At 29.6% G+C, this 6891-nt stretch overlaps 1 pseudogene; it reads right to left on the bottom strand.

The window, feature by feature from the left end:
• Positions 1-1740: 1740 nt before the first annotated feature.
• Positions 1741-6394, bottom strand: LOC129304750 (WAT1-related protein At1g68170-like; annotated as a pseudogene).
• Between the last annotated feature and the right edge of the window lie 497 nt (positions 6395-6891).

Raw genomic sequence — 6891 nt, 5'->3', positions numbered from 1 at the left:
GTAATGGACATGTGGCATCACCATAGTCCTCCTCTGGTGGTAACACCTTCTTAGGTGCTCCCTGCGCTCTAGGAAGCTACTCTAATTATGATTTGTAGCTCATCATTCAGGTATACTTTCTCTGTATATGATCGTTTTACTTCTTTTACTTGTTGTTTGTCATTTTATTGCAAATTAAACATATTATTTCTTTAGGTTATTGCATCAATATAGACAAAGATAAGTGACAATTACCCATGTCATTACTCAGCATAGCTTTGATGAGTGTGTTTGTAGTAATCATATATGTTGCTTTCGCTCTCTGTCTTGAAAGGGACATGACTTAATGGAAGTTGGGTCAGAATGTTAGGCTTCTCATTATGGCTTACTCAACGTATGTTATTATTGTTAATATTAATATGAGAAGTTTTTTTTTGGGATTAATCAATGTTTTTAATAAGGTAAATTCTAGTAATAATAATGAATATAAAGAATAGTTGTATACTGGAGTAATGGTGGTAGTGATGGCATGGTGTACAGATGAGAGGCCCTCTTTATGTCTCTACTTTTAATCCTTTCATGCTTGTCTTTGTGGCCTTGACTGGTTGTTTCATGTTGGATGAGAAGCTACATCTTGAAAGTTGCATACTTCTTCCACTTGATTTTATAGATTTTTTTGGAGTAATTTGATGTCATATAATATAGAATGTTTTAACAATAATGATTCATTAATTAAGCTTATTCTAAAATAATTACTCTTTCTTGCTTTCACTCTAATGAAAATAATTATATTTTAAATTGTATTTAATTGATATTTATAATTTAAAAGATATCTTATAACGTGAGATAGAGAGAATTAATAATTACGTTTGCCCTTCACATGCAAGCTCACAAACACATGCACACCACATATATTTTGTTTCTCAAACATTTATTGTTGCTATTTGTTTTAGCTAATAGCACAAGAGCACATTATATACAATAACTCACTTTATGATTTATAATTTTTTACCACAAATTTGCAGTGTACTAGGAGGGGCATTGATAATATGTGGATTATATGAAGTTCTATGAGGAAAAAGTAAAGAGATGAAGAAGATGAATCAACTTGTTGCATCTCAGAGCCTTCGAGAAATTATAGCGAATCTCTCATAGAAGATGAATCTATTTCTCATAACAACAATAATAGTGAGATCTCCCATGTGCTTGTTACTATTATTGTTGTTGTTGTTATTGTTATGAGGGATAGATTCATCTTCTGTGAGAGATCTCGCTATAATTTCTTAAAGGATTTGAGATGCAACAAGTTGATTCATCTTCTCCATCTCTTTACTTTTTCCTCATAGAACTCTATATAATTCACATATTATCAATGCCCCTCTAATTACACTACAAATTTGTAGTAAAAAATTATGAATCATAAAGTGAGTTATTGTATAATATAATGTGTACTTGTGCTACTAGCTAAAAACAAATAGCAATAGTAAATGTTTGAGAAAGAAAATGTATGTGGTGGACATGTATTTGTGAGCTTGCAAGTGAAGGGCAAGCGTAAATATTTATTCTTTCTATCTATTTTATAAGATTCTTTTTACAAATTATAAATATCAATAAAATCAATTCACTATAATTTGAAATCTAATTTTTTTTCATTAGAGTGAAAGCAAGAAAGAATTTTTATTTTAGAAGAAGATTAATTGATGAATCATTATTTTTTAAAACATCCTCTATTATATAACATCAAATTACTAAAAAACTATCTTATAAAATTGGGAAGAAGAAGTTTGTGCCTTCAAGATGTAGCTTCTCATCCAACATGAAACAACCAACCAAGACCACAAAGACAAACATGAAAGGATTGAAAGTAGAGACATAAAGAGGGCCTCTCATATGCATACGCCATGCCACTGCCACCACCATTAGTCCAGACACAACTATTTCCTATATTCATTATTATTATAAAAATTCACCTCATTAAAAAATTGATTAATCCAAAAAAACACTTCTCATATTAATATGAACAACAATAACATATATATCGAGTAAGCTAGAGTGAGAAGCCTAATATTCCAACTCAACTTCCATTGAGTTATTTACCTTTTGAGATAGAGAGTAAAGGCAATAGACATGATAGCTACAGCCACACTTATCAAAGTTGTGCTTGAGTAATGACATGGGTAACTCTCAATCATCTTTGTCTGTATTAATGCAATAACCCAAGAAAAAATAAGTTTAATTCGCAGCAAAATGACAAATTAAATGAAAATTAAAAGAAATAAAACAATCAAATATAAAGAAGAAGCCCTGAATGATGAGCCACAAAGCATAACTAGAGTGGCTTCTTATGGTGCAAAGAGCACCTAAGACAGTGTTACCACCAGAGAAAGATGGTGGTGATGCCACATGTTTGTTATGATGATGCATAAGCATGTCGTGGAAGTAGACTGTGTGTATTTCTAAACCTTTGAAGAATGTTAAAGTCATAGCCCCACTTACTCTTATTGTTCTAATGATTTTGGCTTTTCCTGATGCTGTTCTTAAACCCAAATTTTCCAAGCTCTTTATCATAATTCCATGAATAAGTCATATTATAATTCATAATTTGTAAATTTTACATGTTAATTTATGGTGATATTATTGTGTAGCAATTTAATTACTCCTTAAATGTTCTCTTAATTATTGATTTAGTTCTTGTAGTTTATTGAGTTAAGAAAATATAAGGGATGAGTTGTACTAAATCAAAAAACTATTGTTTCAAGTTAAGAAACTAGAAGGACTGAGTTGTTCTACAAAGTTCAAAGATTAAATTGATAATTAATTAAACATTTAGTAACCAAAAATTACATTTTCTTGTAAACAAAAGTTGAGTTGGTTGGAGGGAAAAAAAGGTTTACGTGAAGAACCATAAAAGAGGGAAACTTTTGTGGAGATGAAATTTAAAAACTGTTCAATGTTTATAAGATAAATCATGCATCACAGAACCTAATTAATCAAAGTTATATATTTGTGAGAAAAAGAACAAAGAGAAACCAAGGATTGGACTAAGAAATATAAGAAATTGTGATAAAAAAAAGAAAGAAAGTTCTAAGTGCAAGGAAACTCATGGAAAACAGACAGTCATTATAAAGGTGATGGTTGGAACTAATTATGTTGGCCATCACTGGAGCAAATGTTGCTAATGTTAAAGCCAATGCTTCCATGTTTAAGTTTTGTGATAATGATCCTCTAGGTATATAATAAGTTATATATGCATCACAATATTATTTACTTTATTTAATTTATGTCACAAAATAATATCAAACAAACCATGTCTAGAGCAAAAAAAAAATTATTAAAAAAAGGCAAATAATTGTTGTTGAGGAAAGACTAACTTCTTTTGATAGATAAATATGTTACATACATATAGATTCAAACTAATAATTTTTTATCATTATATTTGCAATTAGATTTTGAGTTTGGACATTCGAAGATAAGAAATTATATGAATATTTTTTAAAATAGAAATTAATGAGTAAGTCATACAAAATTTTCATGAAACATACTTTTAAATATATTTTATTTTCAAAGACAATAAAATTTTCTAAAAATAGAATAAAAAATTGGTGTAGTTTGAAATTTTTTTGAGCGAATGTGTAATTAATAAATAGAAATTTAATTCATGTAACTAATAAGAAGAATTAGGGAAATTTGAGGAGATTTTATTTTTTCAAAAGGGTTAAATGAAAAATATATTGGCCTCCTAAACTACAGGTCTAGGTATGTTTAGGATCTAAACTTATTTTTGGTGCAGTATTTTCTCTCAACTTTTGAAAGAAGTGCAATATCATTGCTCATACTAACATAAAAGTTAACCTTGATCATTAGTTGATAAAAAATAATAAAAAAATGATATCAAAATTACAGAATAGGACCAAGAAAATTGTAGTGGTCATTTTCTATAAACTTTATTTGGATCATTCTTTTATGTCTTTTTTTGGTTAACAAATGATCAAATTTAACTTTTGTTAATAACAAGGGCTTAAAGGTTTGGCCTTTAACCATTTAAATAAGGTCGAGCTTAATAAAACAATCATTTTTAAGAAAATTATACATATATGCTTATCTAATTTTTTTTTTATCAATTATAGACTAGCTACTAGCTATCTCATGAGTTTAGATTTGATAGTGTATTAAGTCCATTTTATTTTCTTCTTCTTCTCTGCTGTTTCTTTTTCTATACTATGTGTTGAAGCCAAAGGGCTTTGCCAAATTTAAGATTTTCTATTATTTAACTCCTTCAAAGTTAGTGTTGCAATTAATTAAATATATATATATATATATATAGCTTTTAATATCATTCTTTGTCAAGTTATTATGCAACTATTCCTCTTTGGTCTCCTTTTCCTTAGGCAATAACTATATATGATTGGTTCAGTTGGAAGATATTTTTGGGCACGCATCAACTTTTTATTTATTAATTAATTAATTATATAAAGAATTAATAAGAAAATTATCTTTAGAAGTATAATTTTTAAATAGTAAAACTGATAAAATTTATTGATACCACTTATTTTCATCACACACACACATGATTTGTTATTATAAAATACATATTTAAACAATTTGCGCAATGGTGATGTTGTTGGAATGCCATCATCAAGAAAGAAGGGTGATCTGGAGATTTTTTTTTTTTTTTGTGATTAAGGGTAAAAGAATCATTTTATAGTTTTTTTTATTTTATATATCTTATAAAAAATATATTTATCTCATATAATATACCAAATAAATATATTATATTTAAGCTAGCTAGTTATTCCAATATGAACAGAAAAGCCTAAACACACAAATTTGATTTACTTGCACAAATAAACCACAAAGAAATGATTGAAACAGTATCTTCCAAGTCATCTTTGGTCTCTTCTTCCTGCAATTTATTTACCTTTCGTCATCATTGAACCTATTTTCAAATATAATACGAAATTGACCATTCCAAAATGAAAGCAAGAAGAGGCATGAAAATGATGGAGAAGAGAAAGAAATAGGCAACAAAGACTCTCACGTTCATGCCATCATTGACGAAAAGCTTGTAAAGCACATTGACGACCGGGAACGCTATTTGAGCCCTCACCATTAACATCATCGGCTTCAACCCTCCCACCAAAATATTACAGACATCTGCCATCGTCATTGTCGTCGTTGGCGATGAACGCTCTAGATCTGTCAATGAACGCTCTAGATTCTTTGAAGCTGAAGATAAGAGAAGCAAGAAGAAAATGAAGACTGGTGCAAGCGTTTTCTCATCTGTGATGTTTTTAGGGTAATACAGTAATTTGACCTTGGATGAAGCAAAAAATAAAATTCCCCCCTTTATGCATCAGAGATTCAAACCTAAGACCGATATATGATGGTCTAAAGTCATTGCTACTAAATCACCAATTCACTTTTGTTAAGATTGTTCCATAATTAATAAAAATATATTAAAATACATTATTGTAGATGTTTTCCCCTAAAAACTTTGGGTTCTTGTAATGTACATCCAAAAAGTACATTATGCCCATCAAAAAACATCCAGACAAATTCTCACATCCCAAAAGTTCGCTGAAAGTTTGATATCCAAAGACACTAAAGTTTGGTCACTTTATTTATTTCATTTATTTCTCCTTGTCATTTTACGCCATTTCTAATAATTACTGCACTTACCTTTTTTTTTTTTTTTATTACACTGACCTTGATGACACGCTGATAGACATCGTTCTGAACCTAGGTGCGCACTAAAGACAATTAGGCACGGGTCTGACCTCACAGGGCACTATTTGGGGTCCACTTTTGTCCCTTTCATTGGTTCGGTTGAGGACTTTGGAGTTATTGCTCTTGGCAAATGCCCCACCTAGTTCTGACACTTTATTTAATGGAAAAAATTATAATTGTAAATGGGAAAATAATTCTGGGAAGGAGTTATGCCGCTTTCTTATGTTTGACATGATTCAAAATTAAATTCTCTTAATTTTTTTTACATTTTTATTTTGATAATTTTTAAAGGAGACAAAATATAATGATTCATCAGTGAAGCATATTCCCAAATTACTCTGAATTATTTTACTCCTTAAATATATTTATTTATTTCTCTTTACTAAACATATGGTATTTTTAAAAGAATTAAGGATCATTTTTGTCCTTAAACTATACACGAAAGATTACAAATGTCTTGAAACTTAATTGTGAGTCAATTTTATCTCTCAACTTTATAGATTCCCTTCCTCATCATCCTCTTCATCATATACTAACTCGTTTTCATAAGACATAGTCTCTTTCTCATCTTCTTCAAGCGCTTCATAAACTTGCCTTTTCTTGATGGTGACAACCCTTTGAGTAGGATGGTTTGTAGTGATGTGGCTAAATCATTGGCATTTAAAGCATTTGGGTGCTTTAGAGCCATATTCCCTGCCAACATTTGGTAAAGGTTTGCACATAGGGATGGGTTGTGGCTTGCCTAAGGAGCTAGGTTGCTATGTGCAAACCTTGCTAGGTTGCCTGAGGGGCTAGGAAACTTTATCTTTCAGGCATTAGAACAACCACTATTACAAAAATTGTAATTAACGTCGCCTTTTAACAATTATTACAAAAACCCTTGTTAAAAAAAAAGGTGGCGGCATATTTGTAAATAAAGTGAACACATTTAATGTTGGTTCTTCAAAAAAAATGTTGTGGAAAGATATTTTACATCAGTTGTTACAAACATTGACATGGAAAACAATGTAAAAAAATTTTGTTAAAATTTTTTAGATTTCACGTCAATTATGTGTATGATTGATGTGTAATAATACTTAAAAAATAAAAAAAATTAATGACTTTTGATGTCAACCAATATTAAAAGATTTAATAATAAAAAATTTACAAAAATATCAATCCTTCACATTGGTTCTGTAAGGAACC

This window comes from Prosopis cineraria, unplaced genomic scaffold, assembly GCF_029017545.1.
Source record: "Prosopis cineraria cultivar Desert tree isolate PC_DT_omini unplaced genomic scaffold, ASM2901754v1 PC3, whole genome shotgun sequence".
In the NCBI taxonomy this organism is placed as follows: Eukaryota; Viridiplantae; Streptophyta; class Magnoliopsida; order Fabales; family Fabaceae; genus Prosopis; species Prosopis cineraria.
This window is presented reverse-complemented; position numbering and strand designations above follow the sequence as displayed.